The 16,437-nt window shown below is 44.8% G+C and overlaps 1 long non-coding RNA gene across 1 annotated transcript; it reads right to left on the bottom strand.

Annotated features, from left to right (window-relative positions):
- Positions 1-2,055: 2,055 nt before the first annotated feature.
- LOC137380652 (uncharacterized) lies at positions 2,056-14,787 on the bottom strand. The gene is made up of 3 exons (XR_010977061.1): positions 14,552-14,787; positions 11,003-11,103; positions 2,056-2,301 (listed from the first exon to the last, which is right to left on the bottom strand). It is a non-coding gene; the product is annotated as an uncharacterized lncRNA (long non-coding RNA).
- Between the last annotated feature and the right edge of the window lie 1,650 nt (positions 14,788-16,437).

Here is a 16,437-nt window from a genome sequence, read left to right as displayed (position 1 = left end):
TGCCAGACATGCTGAGTATTTCCAGCATTTCTTGTTTTTATTTTAGTCCTCATATTGGCAGCGGCTGTTAAGCTTGATGCCTATGCAGCATTTCAGGGGCCCACCAGAAACCTTTGTGGGGTCACATAGTCAGCAGTGCACTGCTGCATCAGGGAGGTCACTGATGCCCTGCCACGGAGGGCCAGTGAGTATGTTTGCTTCAGGGCGCCTTTAACAGCCAGGCCCTGAGGGCCATCGGTTTCGGCACCATTGCCGGATAACCAAAGGTTTTAGTGTTCATAGACTGCACCCATGTGGCCATCAGGCCTCCCACCAGGCTACCAACTGCAGATGTCACCATTAAAGGAATCCTCTCAATCTAGGTGCTGCTTGTATGTGATCACTGGAGATGCTTCATGCAAATCTGTGTCCGCTTCTCAGGCAGCTGCCATGACACCTGGATCCTGCGCCAGTCCCAACTGCCACTACTGTTCACTGAACTGGCTCAGATGGAGGGGTGGTTTCTTGCAGACAAGGGCTAACCCTTGTAGAGATGGCTCCCGACACCAGTGAGAGAGCCCACCACTGCCGCAGAAAAGAGATGTAATGCCAGCCACTGAGCTACATGAGCCACTGTTGAGCAGGCCATCGGCATGCTGCTAAAGCGCCTCCAATGCCTGGATAGATAGGGTGATGCCCTGTACTATGGGCTGAAAAGGCCAGCTCCTTTCTTTGTTGCTCACTGTGCACTGCACAACTACGTACCCAATAGGGGGCAGGCCTGACATGATGAGGAAAGACATCAGCAGAATTCCTCCTCGGACTATGAGGACGCTGAGGACCTACAACAGGAAAGGTGCATGGAAGGGAAGGCAGCACCCAGCTCTGCATGCAAGGCTAGCAGCGAGCTAGGGATGTGTGGCAGTGGCTTATCATAGAAAGGCTGTCTGCTCTATAGGAACTGACACGAGCACTGTAAGCCACACATCACCCTCACTCACCTGCTGTGCACCAGTCCACATCTGCAGAATCCCTGTGTAAACCATTAGAGGCAGCAGCTGACTCAGCCAATGTCCATGTCACTGCATCCATGGAGACGCTCATGAGTAATGGTGGCATGGCAATGATGTTATTGCATACCTTGGCTTTCTTGAAGGGCCAACAGTGCAAAGGGATGTGACATTGGTGCTACATGCTGGCATACATCATTCATACAGAGAAAAGGACACACATGTTGGTGAAGAACATTTAGTGAAAGATGTATTTACATTGCAGTGATATTCGTGCATTCCCATTTGTGTCAGTGTGTTCTTTTTAAATGCTTGCGAGTGCCCCTTCTCGGTGCAACCTCTGTGCTAGCAGCCCGACTGGAGGAAGGCTGCTGATCTGATTGCCCTTTGGCTGTGGATGACTTTGTCAGTTGACCTCTGCGTGCATGAGGCCTGGAGGGCCCCGGCTGGCTGAGGGAATGATTGTTCATCCTCTTCCGGCATTGGACCCTTTGACGCCAGATGGCCCCACGACTATTCACTTGCTCTGTCACCTCCAGCCAGGCTGCCTTGTTCAGACAAGAGGGCCTCTTCTTACCATCACTGGGGAAAGGACCTCCTGCCTTGCCCACACAGCCTGGAGGAGAGTGATCAGGGAGGCATCGCTGAACTGTGGGTCCACCCTAGAGCACCCCTCTGCCATCTTGGGTTTTTGGTCTGGTCCTTTAAATGCAAAGGTGACTCCACAGTGTAACTGCTCTAACTTCTGGCTGCAAGGTTTTTCTTGCACACGTTGGAAAACCAATTCAGAACTAGTGAGGAAATCTGTGCTGTTGTCATGGTTTTTCATCTATTACAGATCAACACATGTTCACGTACACTTTGCTTCTGCAGCAGCTGATCATAGTTATTGATGTAATATTTCGAGTTGGCAATTCAGCTAGAATATGAATATTTTCCTGGTTCTTTATGAAGATCGTTTAATTGCTGTTACCTGTCTTTTCACATAACAGCAGAGAAATGAATACAGATTCCAAATGCATATTAGTCTGTGGTTTTTCACAGTCAGATGATTAGAAGCCCATAGTATGTAGATATTCTTCAATTATAGTTTTATTTCTGTTGTGTATTTGCCTTTTATGGTACATTTAAGTTTCATATCCAGGTATGTGCAAAATTAAGATTATTCACCCAGGTGCAGCATGCCTACAAGAAGGAATGTTACACTTGAGTGGACGATGAGGACTGCAACTTCAGGACATGGGACACAGCAGGGTTAGTATGTGGCAGAAAAGCAGAAAGTGCTGGGGAAACACAGCAGGTCAGGCAGCATCTGTGGAGAGAGAAACAGAGTTAACTTTCAGGTCATAGAGTTATACAGCACAGAAACAGCCCCTTCGGCCCATCGTGTCTGTGCTGACCATCAAGCACCTAACTATTCTAGTACCATTTTCCAGCACTTGGCCTGTAGACTTGTATGCTATGCATTTCAAGTGCTCATCTAAATACTTCTTAAATGTTGAGGGTTCCTGCCTCTACCACCTCTTCAGGCAGTGCATTCCAGATTCCAACCACCCTCTGGGTGAAATTTCTTTTCCTCAAATCCCCTCTAATCCTCCTGCCCCTTACCATAAATCTATGCACCCTGGTTCTTGACCCCTCCGCTAAGGGAAAAAGTCTCCTCCTAGCTAACCTATCAATGTCTCTCATAATTTTGTATACCTCAATCATGTCCCCCCTCATCCTTCTCTGTTCTAAGGAAAACAACCCTAGCCTTTTCAGTTCCTCTTCATAGCTGAAATGCTCCAGCCCAGGCAACATCCAGCTGAATCTCCTCTGCACCCTCTCCAGTGCAATCACATCCTTCCTATAGTGTGGTGCTTGAACTGTACACAGTACTCCATCTGTGGCCCAACTAGCATTTTATACAGCTCCATCATAATCTCCCTGCTCTTATAATCTATGCCTCGACTAATAAAGGCAAGTATCCCATATGCTTTCCTAACCACCTTATCGACTTGTGCTGCTGCCTTCAGTGATCTAAGGACAAGTACACCAAAGTCCCTCTGACCCTCTTTACTTCCTAGGGTCCTACCATCCATTGTATATTCCCTTGCCTTGTTAGTCCTCCCAAAATGCATCACCTCACACTTCTCAGGATTAAATTCAATTTGCCACAGCTCTGCCCATCTTACCAGCCCATCTATATCATCCTGTAATCTAAGGCTTTCCTCCTCACAATTTACGACACCACCAATTTACGTGTCATCTGCGAACTTACTTATATCTCCTATATTCATGTCTAAATCATTAATGTACACTACAAAAAGCAAGGGTCCCAGCACCGATACCCGTGGTACACCACTGGTCACAGGCTTCCACTCGCAAAAACAACCCTCGACCATCACCCTCTATTTCCTGCCACCAAGCCAATTTTGGATCCAATTTGCCAAATTGCCCTGGATCCCATGGGCTCTTATCTTCTTAACCAATCTCCCTTGCGGGACCTTATCAAAAGCCTTACAGAAGTCCATGTAGACTACATCAACTGCCTTACCCTTATCTACACATCTAGTCACCTCCTCGAAAAATTCAATCAAGTTAGTTAGACACGATCTCCCCCTGACAAAGCCATGCTGACTATTCCTAATTAATCCCTGCCTCTCCAAGTGGAGATTAAGCCTGTCACTCAGAAGTTTTTCCAATAATTTCCCTACCACTGATTTTAGACTCACTGGCCTGTAATTACCTGGTTTATCCCTGCTACCCTTCTTGATTAATGGTGCCACATTTGCTGTCCTCCAGTCCTCTGGCACCTCTCCTGTGGCCAGAGAGGATCTGAAAATTTGTGTCAGAGCCCCTGCTATCACCTCCCTTGCCTCACACAACAGCCTGGGAGACATCCCATCTGGGCCTGGGGATTTCTACACTTTTAAGCCCGCTAAAGCAACTAGTACTTCCTCCCTTTCTATGTTAATATGTTCAACTATATCGCAATCCCCCTCCCTGATCTCTACACCTACATCGTCCTTCTCCAATGTGAAAACAGATGAAAAGTAATCACTTAAAACCTCACCTATGTCCTCTGGCTCCACACACAGATTGCCACTTTGGTGCCTAATGTGCCCTACTCTTTCCCTGGTTATCCTCTTGCCCTTAATATACTTATAAAGCGCCTTAGGATTTTCCTTTATATTGACTGCCAATGTTTTTTCATGTCCCCTCTTTGCTCTCCTAATTACTTTTTTAGGTATCCCCCTGCACTTCCTATACTCCTCTAATGCCTCTGCTGTTTTCAGTGCTCCGAATCTGCCATAAGCCTCCTTTTTTTTCCTGATCCAATACTCTATATCCCTTGACATCCAGGGTTCCCTGGACTTGATGGTCCTACCCTTGACCTTAATGGGAACATGTTGGCCCTGAACTCTCACTATTTCCTCTTTGAATGCCTCCCACTGGCCTGATGTAGACTTTCCTACAAGTAGCTGCTCCCAGTCCACTTTGGCCAGACCCTGTTTTATCAAATTGAAATTGGCCTTCCCCCAATTCAGTACCTTTATTTCTGGCCCATCTTTGTCCTTTTCCATGACTAACTTAAATCTTACAGAGTTATGGTCACTATCCCCGAAATGATCCCCCACTGACACATCTACCACTTGTCTAGCTTCATTCCCTAGGATTAGGTCCAGTACTGCCCCTTCTCTTGCAGGACTTTCTACGTACTGGCTCAAAAAGCTCTCCTGTATGCATTTTAAGAACTCCTCCGCCTTTAAACCTTTTGCACTAAGACTATCCCAGTTGATATTGGCTAATTTGAAATCACCTACTGTTATTACCCTATTATTTTTACACCTCTGAGATTTGCCTACATATCTGTTCCTCAACTCTCCCTGACTGTTTGGAGGCCTGTGGTACATGCCCAGCCAAGTGATTGCCCCCCTTTTGTTCTTACGTTCTACCCATATGACCTCATTTGAGGAGCCTTCTAAGATATCATCCCTCCTTACTGCAGTAATTGACTCCTTGATCAACAGTGCAATACCACCTCCTCTTTTATCCCCTCGCCTATCACGCCTGAAGATTCTATACCCTGGAATATTGAGTTGCAGTCCTGCCCCTCCCTCAGTCATGTCTCTGTGATAGCAATAATATCATGATCTCATGTGCTCAAAGAGTCATAGAGTCATACAGCATGGAAACAGGCCCTTCGGTCCACCATATCCATGCCAACCATAATGCCTATCTATTCTATTCCCACCTGCCTGCATTAATTCCATATCCCTCTATGCCTTGCTCATTCAAGTACCTGTCCAAATGCCTCTTAAATGTTGTTACTGTTCCTGCCTCCACCACCTCCTCTGGCAGCTCATTCCAGATACCCACTATTCTTTGTGTGAAAAATTTACCCCTTTGATCCCCTTTAAACCTCCTCCCTCTCACCTTAAATCTATGCCCTCTAGTTTTAGTCACCCTACCATGGGAAACAGACTCTGTCTATCTACCCAAATTATGCCTCTCATAATTTTATATACCTCTATCATGTCCCCTCTCAGCCTCCTTCGCTCCAGGGAAAACAGACCCAGCCTTTCCAATCTCTCTTTATAACTCAAGCCCTCCAAACCAAGCAAGATCCTTGTGAATCTTTTCTGCACCCTCTCTAGCTTAATCACATCTTTCTTGTAGTGCGGCGACCAGAACTGCACACAGTACTCCAAATGTGGCCTAACCAACGTTATGTACAACTGTAACATGACGTCCCAACTCTTGTACTCAATGCCTCAGCCGATGAAGGCAAGCATGCCATATGCCTTCTTCACCACCCTGTCTACCTGTGTTGCCACTTTCAGGGAACTATGTACTTGCACCCCAAGGTCTCTCTGCTCAACAACACTCCCCAGGGCTCTGCCATTCACTGTATATGTCCTGCCCTGGTTTAACTTCCCAAAATGCATCACTTCCCACTTGTCTGTTAAATTCCAATTGCCACTCCCTTGCCCACTTTCCCATTGATCTATATCCTGTTGTAACCTTAAGACAACCTTCTTCACTGTCCACTATACCACCAATTTTGGTGTCATCTGCAAACTTACTAATCATGCCCCTTACATTCACATCCAAGTCATTAATATATATGACAAACAACAGAGGGCCCAGCACCGAACCCTGCGGCACACCACTGGTCACCAGCCTCCAATCTGAAAAACAACCCTCCACTACCACCCTCTGCCTCCTATCACCAAGCCAATTTTGTATCCAATTTGCTAGCTCGCCCTGGATCCCATGTGTTCGAACCTTCTGGATCAGCCTACCATGCGGGACCTTGTCAAAGGCCTTGCTAAAGTCCATGTAGACAACGTCTATCGCCCTGCCCTCGTCAATCCTCTTGGTCACCTCCTCGAAAAACTCAATCAAATTCGTGAGACATGATTTCCCACACACAAAGCCATGCTGACCATCCCTAATCAGACCATGCCTTTCCAAATGCATATAAATCCTGTCTCTCAGAATCCCTTCCAATAACTTTCCCACCACTCATGTAAGGCTCACCAGCCTGTAGTTCCTTGGCTTATCCCTGCTGCCCTGCTTAAATAAAGTCACAACATTAGCTATCCTCCAGTCTTCCGGTACCTTACCCGTGGCTAACGATGATACAAAAATCTCTGCCAGGGCCCCAGCAATCTCCTCCCATGCTTCCCATAGTATCTTAGGATACACCTGGTCAGGCCCTAGGGATTTATCCACCTTAATGCGCTTCAAAACCTCCAACACCTCCTCCTTTGTAATGTTGATATGCTCTAGTATATCGCTGTTCCCTTCCTTGAACTCACTGGCTTCCATGACCTTCTCCAAGGTAAATACAGATGAGAAGTATTCATTTAAGACCTCGCCCATTTCCCGTGGCTCCTCACATAGATTACCACACTGATCCTTAAGGGGACCTACTCTATCCCTAGCTACCCTATTACTCTTAATATACTTATAGAATCTTTTAGGATTCTCCTTTATCTAATCTTCCAGGGAAATCTCATGGCCCCTTTTCGTCCTCCTAATTTCCTTCTTAAGTGTAGTCCTACATCCCCTATACTCCTCGAGGGACTGGCTTGATCCCAGCTACCTATACCTGACGTATGCCTCCTTCTTTGTCCTGACCAGACCCTCAATATCCCTCGTCAACCAAGGTTCCCTAAACTTGCCAGTCTTGCCCTTCCATCTAACAGGAACATGCCGGCCCTGAACTCTTCCTATCTCACTTTTAAAAGCCTTCCACTTGCCAGACGTCCCTTTACCTGTAAACAGCCTCTTCCATTCAACTTTTGAGAGTTCCTGTGTGATGTCATCGAAATTAGCCTTCCCCCAATTTAGGACTTCAACCTGAGGACCAGTCCTATCCTTTTCCGAAACTATCTTGAAGCTAATAGAGTTATGGTCACTGGTCCCAAAGTGCTCCCCCACTGACACATCAACCACCTGCCCAGCCTCATTTCCTAAGAGGAGGTCGAGTGTAGCCCCTTCTCGAGTAGAGCCATCCACAAACTGCTTCAGAAAACTATCCTGGACACACTTAACAAATTCTTCCCCATCTGATCCCTTCGCTCTAAGGCAGTCCCAGTCAATATTACGGAAGTTAAAATCACCTACTATTACAACCTTATAATTCCTACACCTATCTGTGATTTCCGACATATATGCTCCTCCAATTCCCTCTGACTATTGGGGGGCCTATGGTATAATCCCATCAAAGTGATCACCCCTTACTTATTTCAAAATTCTACCCATATGACCTCGCTGGACATTCCCCCCGGGATATCCTCTCTAAGTACTGCCGTGATGTCTTCCCAATCAATGCCCTCAATTCATCTGCCTTATTAGTAAGACTCCTTGCATTAAAGTATATTCAATCCAGCTTTGTATTTTTCACTTGTGCCTTAACAGGTCTATATTTGCTCTGCCTTCCAGACTGACTCAGTTTCTCTTCTATATTTGGTTGTGCCTCACCCCCTACTGTACATCCACTCTGTATCCCATCCCCCTGCCAAATTAGTTTAAACACCCCCCGCCCAACAGCACTCGTAAACCTCCCAGCAAGGATGTTGGTCCCGTTCCGGTTCAGGTGCAACCCGTCCAACTTGTACAGATACCACCTTTGCCGGAAGCAGACCCAGTGATCCAGGAAACTAAAGCCCTCCCTCCTGCACCATCTCCTCAGCCACGCATTCATCTGCTCTATCCTCCTATTCCTATACTCGCTAGCACGTGGCACCGGGAGTAATCCAGAGATTACAACCTTTGAAGTCCTGCTTTTTAATCTGCTACCTAGCTCCCTAAATTCTTGTTGCAGGACCTCATCCCTCTTTCTACCTATGTTGTTGGTACCAATATGGACCACGACCTCTGACTGCTCCCCTTCCCCCTTTAGAATGTCCTGCTGCCGCTCCGTGACATCCTTGACCCTAGCACCAGGGAGGCAACATACCATCCTGGAGTCACGTTTGCGGCCACAGAAACGCCTATCTGCACCTCTTACAATAGAATCCTTTATCACTACAGCTCTTCCACCCTTTTTCCTTCCCTGCTGTGCAGCAGAGCCCTCCGTGGTGCCACAAACTTGGCTGTTGCTGTTTTCCCCTGGAAGGTCATCCCCCCCAACAGTATCCAAAGCGGTATATCTGTTTGAGAGGGGGATAGCCACAGGGGACTCCTGCACTACCTGCCTGTGCCTACTGCTCCGTCTGGTGGTCACCCATCCCTTTTCTGCCTGTGCAGCCATTACCTGCGGTGTGACCACCTCACTAAACGTGCTATCCATGACGTCCTCAGCATCACGGACGCTCCACAGTGAATCCACCCACAGCTCCAGCTCTGTAATGTGGGTAGCCAGTAGCTGCAGATGGATACACTTCCTGCACACATGGTCATCAGGGACACTGGAAGCGTCCCTGATTTCCCACAAAGCGCAGGAGGAGCATATCACGGGGCTGAGCTCTCCTGCAATGACTTACCCTTAGATTAATTAGTTACTCCCTTAATTTTAAAAAATACTAATTACACTAGGGGCCTTGTTCTACCCACGACAATCTAAAGTCCTTAATAAGTTACACTGAATTAAAAAAAACACTTTAGTAGTACTCACCTTATCACCAGAGGTTTTTTTTTCAACAAAAAAAACTTTCCCCTTATTTTTTTCAGCTATTTAAATGCACCAACAGCTGCTACTCACCCAACCAATCACCTTGCAGATTTCCTGTGATGTCACTGTAATTTTTTTTTCATCACAGACCTGAAAGTTCACTCTGCTTCTCTCTCCACAGATGCTGCCTGACCTGCTGAGTTTCTCCAGCACTTTCTGCTTTACTGCCAGATTGACAGCAGCCCCACTCTTCAATAATGAGGTAAGTATTTCTTTGGCAGCTGTCAGGAAGCAGGTGCTGGGGCACTTTAAATAGGGCCCCAGCACTTGCAACACAGCTGACAAAAGGTCCCTCACTGCGCCGGTTGTCCCGCCTCTCCCCACGTAATATGGAGGGGGTGGCGCGTCGCAGGGATGCTAATGAGCCCCCGCGCAAAATATCACGGGCTCGGCGGCGGCCGTGCAGTGCGGGCAGGCAGGATGTGTGGTGTGTTAATAAAATTCAGCCTCTACTCTATGAAATTGTTAAGAATTAAGATAATAGGCACCTTAGTAAACTGAATGCTTAACATGTCCAACCAATGCAGAGCAGCAATCAACAAAGCTAATTGAATGTTGAATGATAGAGCCAAAACTGTAGAATATAAATGAGGAAAAGTCATGATCAAACTGTATAGTTCTCTGCTCACACTGCACCTTGAGCACTGTGTCCCATTCTGGTCACTGAGAAACAAGGGAGACATTCAAGCGCTGGAGACAACGCAGAGAAGAACTGTGAGATTTATTCATAGTCTCGAGTGTCTGAGATACAGGGATAAACTGGAGGAATTATAACTTTTCAGCACGAAAAGAAGACATTGTACAAAGATATATGTGATAGTAAATAGGATGGATAAGGTTAATCCAGAATACTATTTTAAACAATACTATGGGAGTAGAATGAGGACAATTTGGTAAAGGGTAACTTTAGAATTGATATCAGGAGGTTCCTCTTCATGTAGAGTGATCAGTACTTGGACTGGACTTCCACATGCTGATAGAAGCAATATCCCTGGGATAATTTAAGAAACAATTAGATGCAGTGTCATGCAGCCCCCACCTGCCAAGAATGAGGCACATTAATTTCACCACATGGACATTAAACTCAAAATTGTTGCTGGGAAGAAAAGAGGGCCTATCACAAGGAATTGCAAGGCCCCTCAATGGAAAGACATTTTTGTATACTGGCAGACAGTGTTGGAACAAAGGAACCAGTCCTGATCCCCCAATACACAGAGGATGTGGTCAGAACAGTTTAATCACATGACTGGCTGTTGCAGGAATTTGAACTTGCCACAGAGTTTTGAACTGAGACAGAAAGCTCTTTGTTCCTAGACTGAGAACATCTCTCTCCTGTCTGCTGTCATCTCTCTCACCAGCTTCGGAATCCATTGAAGACATATGAACCTCGAGAGAGAAAAGTTTCCTACAGCGAACAAGGTTTAAGAAGAATACTGGGCCCCAACGAAAAGAAAGATCTACCCACAAGCAAGGACTACAGTGAGCTCGAAGCACAGTAACAAAAACCCCTCTTCAGAGATTGCCTCAAACCTCTACACTATTTTTCTTCTGCTCTTTTCTGTCTCTATTTGCATGTGCGTATCACGTATGCATGCTAGTGTGGGGCATGGTGTGTGTCCGCAGGCGTTAACCAAATTAGAGTTCAAGTTTAAGTTTGAATAAATTTCACGTTTCTTCTTTAAACCTAAGAAAGCTTGTTTGTGCTTATTTCTTTACCTTATAATTGGAAAGTGGTGAACAAGGATTCACCAAGGGGGAGCTCAAAAACACAGTGTGTTTAAAAATTAAATTCTGTTACAGTAAGACCAGGTGAAGGCTGAAAGAGACCCCTCGACACCTTTCTCACCTGGTCATAAGATGCATCAATGGAGAATGGTTCTTCTGGATCAATGATCAATGAATTAAGATGGGCTGAATGACTTCCTTCATCCATAAGGATTTTGTGATCTTGTAAAAAATAAATTTGATAAAGATACAGATAAACTTGTGATCAGTTAAAAAAAATTGCATTTGTGGTATAAACTACAAAATTATAAAGTAAACTGGTATAATGTTTATATAATATGCTTGTGTTCTTTTAATCTTATCAGCTTCAAATAGTCATTTGTAAAGGTTCAATCAGTTTGAGACTTGGAATATGTTAAGACAGGATGCATCAATAACTTACAGTTCTACATTCACACTGCAGTGGTGTATAGCAGCATTTTCTTGGAAATAAATCTTTCTCATTTTTAAAGGGACATATTCTCCATGTAAAAGTGATTGAAGACTATTTTCTGCTTGTTTACAATTGCACAATGTGATAATGTAAATCCTATCAAAATGGCTCATCTCATCACTTGGATAAGATGTTATCAGGACCAAAATGGTACATGACTCTTCCTCCCACCCCTTCCAGCACAAATTAGAAACATTTTTGAAGGCAGTACATTTGAATTGAATTGGTTGTTCTAATACAATTCATCTGTAGCTTTTCCGTAATTCTTTACTTCTCCCTTGTTTGGCTGTGATCTCAGCCTTTAGATGATGTTTACTTTGGTGAGGCTGCTCTCCTTGTCATGACTTAGAGGGGGCAATTTTATTCTCCTGGCTGAAGTTGGACAGGAGTTGGGCAGGTTGAGAACCGGCTGCCCAGAACAGTTAGCGGGAGTTCTGACCCAGTTTCTGGGTCACCATCATAGCATGGTGGAGGAGAGCTTCCAGCATGGAGCACAGTCCCCATAAGCAGCTTCCCAATTAGGAGGCAGGAAATTGGGTCCTGTTACAGTTTCTTAAGGACAGCACTAGTTTAAAGCGGATGTGTTTTTTTGTTGGAAAAAGAGAGATGCAACACAGTGGAGTTACAGGAAGATGTCTGTGGGTATCATGAGTTCCAACATGCCCTGGAGACTTTCACATAGAACCATTGAAGTGTTGATAGAGCAAGTGAACAACAGAAAGGGGGTCCTCTTTCCTACAGATAGCAGATGGGTGCCAGAGGAGAGTAACATCAAGGCAGTATTCATATTAATATGGTACTAGGGAATCCTAGCAAAACAGAGGTCAATGGGAAACTCTCCAGTAGTTGGAGTCAAAGAAAGATGGTTGTGGTTGTTGGAGGTCAGTCAATGTAGCTTCATGACATCATTGCCAGAGTTCGTCAGGGAAATGTCCTCAGCCCAACGATCCTCAGCTGCTTCATCATTGACCTTCCTTCCATTATAAGGTCAGGAGTGGATTTGTTTGTTGACAATTTCATTGCGTTCACCTTCACAACTCCTCCAATAATGAAGCAGCCCATGCCAGCCTACAGCAGGATCTGGACAGCCCCCATGTTAGGGCTGACAAGTGGATAAATGCAGCTGCAGCAACACTCTAGCAGCTCAATACCATTAAGGACAGAGCAGTACACTTAATTGGCACCCTGTCAGTAGGCTTAATATCCACATACACTCCCCCATCACCATTGTGGCTGCAGAATGTTGGTTCGACAGGACACACCTCTCTCCCTTGTACTCTCTACCACCAAGAAGAACAAAAACATCGTTGTGGGAACACCAACCACTCCAGGTCATCTGCCATTATGACTTGGGCATATTCTTCATCATCACTGGGCCAATATCATGCTTTGTCCTACTAAACACCACTATGAAAGCAGCATTACCATAAGGGCTGTAATAGTTCAAGGAAAAGACACGCCATCACCTTCTCAAGACTATAAGGGATGGTCAATAAATTCAGCCTTGCCAGTAACATCTACATCCTGAGAACAAATTTTTAAAACTTCAGGAGAGAAGGTGGAAAAACTGGTTGGGTGAAATTATCACAAATTAATGCCCATTTTCTCCCAATCACGTGTGCGAACCAATTTGCAACCACTGAATTGAATTAAATAAACTGTAATGCAGAATAAGCAGGCTCTGAATTTATCCCTTTTTTTGTAAACATCCAAGATAAATTGTTTATAGATTTGGCGAAGGGTCTCACCCAAAACCTTAGGCTTTTTTTTTCCTTTTCAGATACTGATGATCCTGCTGTATATTTCCACAATTTTCTTTCACTTTTTGCAACTATTTTGTATAGCATTCTTACTGAGGCCACAACCTGCGTGCAACACCACAGGATGCAGAGGGAGTTCCTATCCCCTCAGGTTTACAATTAGGAAATTCCAGCAAGATTGCTGCTTCAGTTACTTTGTTTGAGTTGACCATTTTGCTGATTGGACAGAAGAATTATCTCACAGACACTTGCTGTCTGTGCTAATGAATCTGAGTAGTGCAGTGCTGCACCTGTATACAATTTAAAAGCAACAAACTGGAGACTTGCTGCAGGGATCATGAATCGGCAAATACAGGTAAAGGCCATATGAAATCAGACCCGAGCCCGACAGAACCACATCCCACCCGATCCGAGTTACTTCATTTTTACCTGCACCCGACCCAACCCAACCTGACCATCAGTTAACCTAGCTTCTGTTTTTCACTTTGCTGCTTATCTGCACAAGCTTAAACAAACTGTAACTAAACAATATTTCAAGTCCAAAAAGTACATTAACAATGGAGCCACGTACCGGAGGTGGCGATAGAGTATGTCCAACCTGGCTCTCCTGGCCCGAGCCCGAATGCCGGACCTGGAAGAGTGACCTGACCCAACCCCGACAAATGTCGTCGGGTCCCGTTGGGTTCGGGTCAGGTAGTCATGCTCTAAATACAGGTGCCAGCTGATTATGCATGAACCTAACATCTGGGCCCACCGGGTGGTGCTGCAACAACATCGATCATGTTTCTTACATTTCCAAATTTTCTCTCTATATAATGGGGATATGGTTCCAAGGCTGCTGGAAATTCTCCGATACGTCACCCAAGCGGGCATTCTTCTGGAATGATCTTCAGTAACGAGTGTTGGCAAAAAATTTAACTACAAAGGGATATCATAAGCAAATCCAATTCTATCACCCTAAATCTACACATGCTTGCAAACAGGCTTCTTCTTTGTAAAACACTCAGGAGGTAAAATGTTGATTGATGTTTCCTCTTCCCAGCCCTGATTTTTTCCTCTCACTGACACTCATTGCAGCACCCAAACTACCACCCACAACCAAGATCAGCTTAGAGTCTGGGCCTTGGTCTGGGACATTCCTACCCTCCATGACTCACTATGCCAGACAATAAAGCTATCCTGAACCTTTGGGAGCCAGCTTCTTAGACTGCCTTTTGGATTATGTAGCTTATTTGGGTAGGATTTGAGTACTAAGGGGCTGAAAGGGGCACATTTTACATTTCCAGTGCACTGAATGGGCTACTATGGGATACCTGAGGTCCTTTCATTTAAATATGGTGCTGTGACTCCGGCGCAGTCTGCACCATGTGCTGGGAGCATGGAGGTTGGGTGTGGATTTCAAAGAAGCATAAATTACCTGGTGCAACTCCTTAAAGCTGCATCTTCACTTTCTGTTGCCTGAGAATTGTTCAGTTCAGCTCTACATCTTCCCTTGAGTGTTGTGCTGAGATGCACCAGGAGACTCCTAATTCTCTTGGGGAATGCAGGACAAATCCCTTTTCTGAGACAGCCTTGGAGATCATTGTGAGTGGGTTGATAGCAAGAGGTCTGCTATTTTTGAATATGAGGGGCATTTGCCTCAGTAAGCTGCAGTCCGGGCTGCCTAGGATGAGATGGCAGAGCAAGTGAATGCAGTTTCTAGAAATCATCTACCCAGATAAGGAAACAATTAAACTTTTTGGAAAAGTTTGCCAAGATAAATAACGTGCTAATTTTTCTACAGTGCACTGCAATAGCATGCACACACCCATACGCACACAAACGCATTAGGGTAGCCAACCCTTTAGGATTGTCTTAGAGTCTCCAGGACTTGAAGATTCATCTCCAGAACACTGCTGTGAGTAACCCAGGAGAAAAATCAATGAGGCATTAAACAAACTACTGTGTGCAGTTCTCGTCACCCCATTACAGGAAGGATGTGATATCACTAGAGATGGTACAGAAGGGATTTACAAGAATGCTTCCAGGAATGGAGAATTTTAGCTATGAGGAAATATTGGATAGTCTGGGGTTTTTTCCTTTGGAACAGAGGAGGCTGAGGGGAGATTTAATTGAGATGTATAAAATTATGAGGGGCCTAGATACAATGGATAGGAAGGGCCTATTTCTGTTAGAAAGGTCAATAACCAGGGGGCATGGATTTAAAGTAATTGGCAAAAGGATTAATGGGGAGTTGAGAAGTTACTTTTTCATGCAGAGGGTGGTGGAGTCTGGAACTTACTGCTTGAAAGGGTGGTAGAGACAGAAACCCTCATAACATTTTAAAAATACTTGGATATGCTGTAACCTACAGGGCTACGGCGCAAGAGCTGGAAAGTGGGATTCGGCTGGATATCTCTTTTTCTCAGCTGGCACAGACATGATGGGCTGAATGGTCTCCTACTGTGCAGTAGATTTTCTGTGTTTCTTTGTAAAAATCTGTTTTTTTTTCATTTTGTTTGAACACTTTGATTTATTAGTTATAAAAATATTGGAGATGGGGAAAAAGCTGTTTCACAAACCGCCAAGTTTAATACAAAGGGCAACAAAGAGCAAAATTTTAACTTTTGTACCAGCTCAGAATGGGGGAGTCTGCAGCGGGTCAGAAACCCGAATGATCATGGAGCGGTTTTATAACTTAGCCACAGCATCAGCAGCCTGCTGCTGGGTTTCCTGACCAATTGCAGCAGGCGGGCATGACTGTGCGATCCTATGTTTCACACAAGTTGGCTCTCTGAGGACCTCAAATGGAAAGTGTGTGGTGACAAAAGCTCTTCAAATAAAGAATTTTAAAGAAATGGTGAAGGAAGAGGAGCAAAATACAATTGGGGATCAGGAGATTGCTTGAGTAGTTAAAACCTTAAAACCATGGGACAGTATTTTCTTTCAGCTCCTTCTCTGCTCAAGGTCTTCCCTTGGTGGCCCCATGATCTGAACCATACAATAGGGAGGGTCCCTGTTCCAATCTTTAGTCTGTGTCAAATTTGGTGAATTCATTTTCTTTCCCCTTCTGCACTTATTTTTTTTTACTGTTGTTACTTTTCCTCTTTCGGCAGTGAACTTTAGGAATGTGTGGCTGACTCTAGCTCCCTCCCATTAGTCACAATGACACAACATCTTCCTTATACTTGTTGAAAAAATTTTCATAATATTTTATGAATTAATACAATGTGAACAAGGAATGGAAGTTAAAATAAGTTCAACCTAGTCCACATTGCAATAAATTTACTCTGATGGAAAAATCAGCAAAAACTTATTGATTTT

The sequence above is a fragment of the Heterodontus francisci genome, chromosome 1 (assembly GCF_036365525.1).
Source record: "Heterodontus francisci isolate sHetFra1 chromosome 1, sHetFra1.hap1, whole genome shotgun sequence".
NCBI classification, from domain to species: Eukaryota; Metazoa; Chordata; class Chondrichthyes; order Heterodontiformes; family Heterodontidae; genus Heterodontus; species Heterodontus francisci.
Note: the sequence above shows the minus strand (reverse complement) of the source record. Positions and strands in the feature narration are given on the sequence as shown.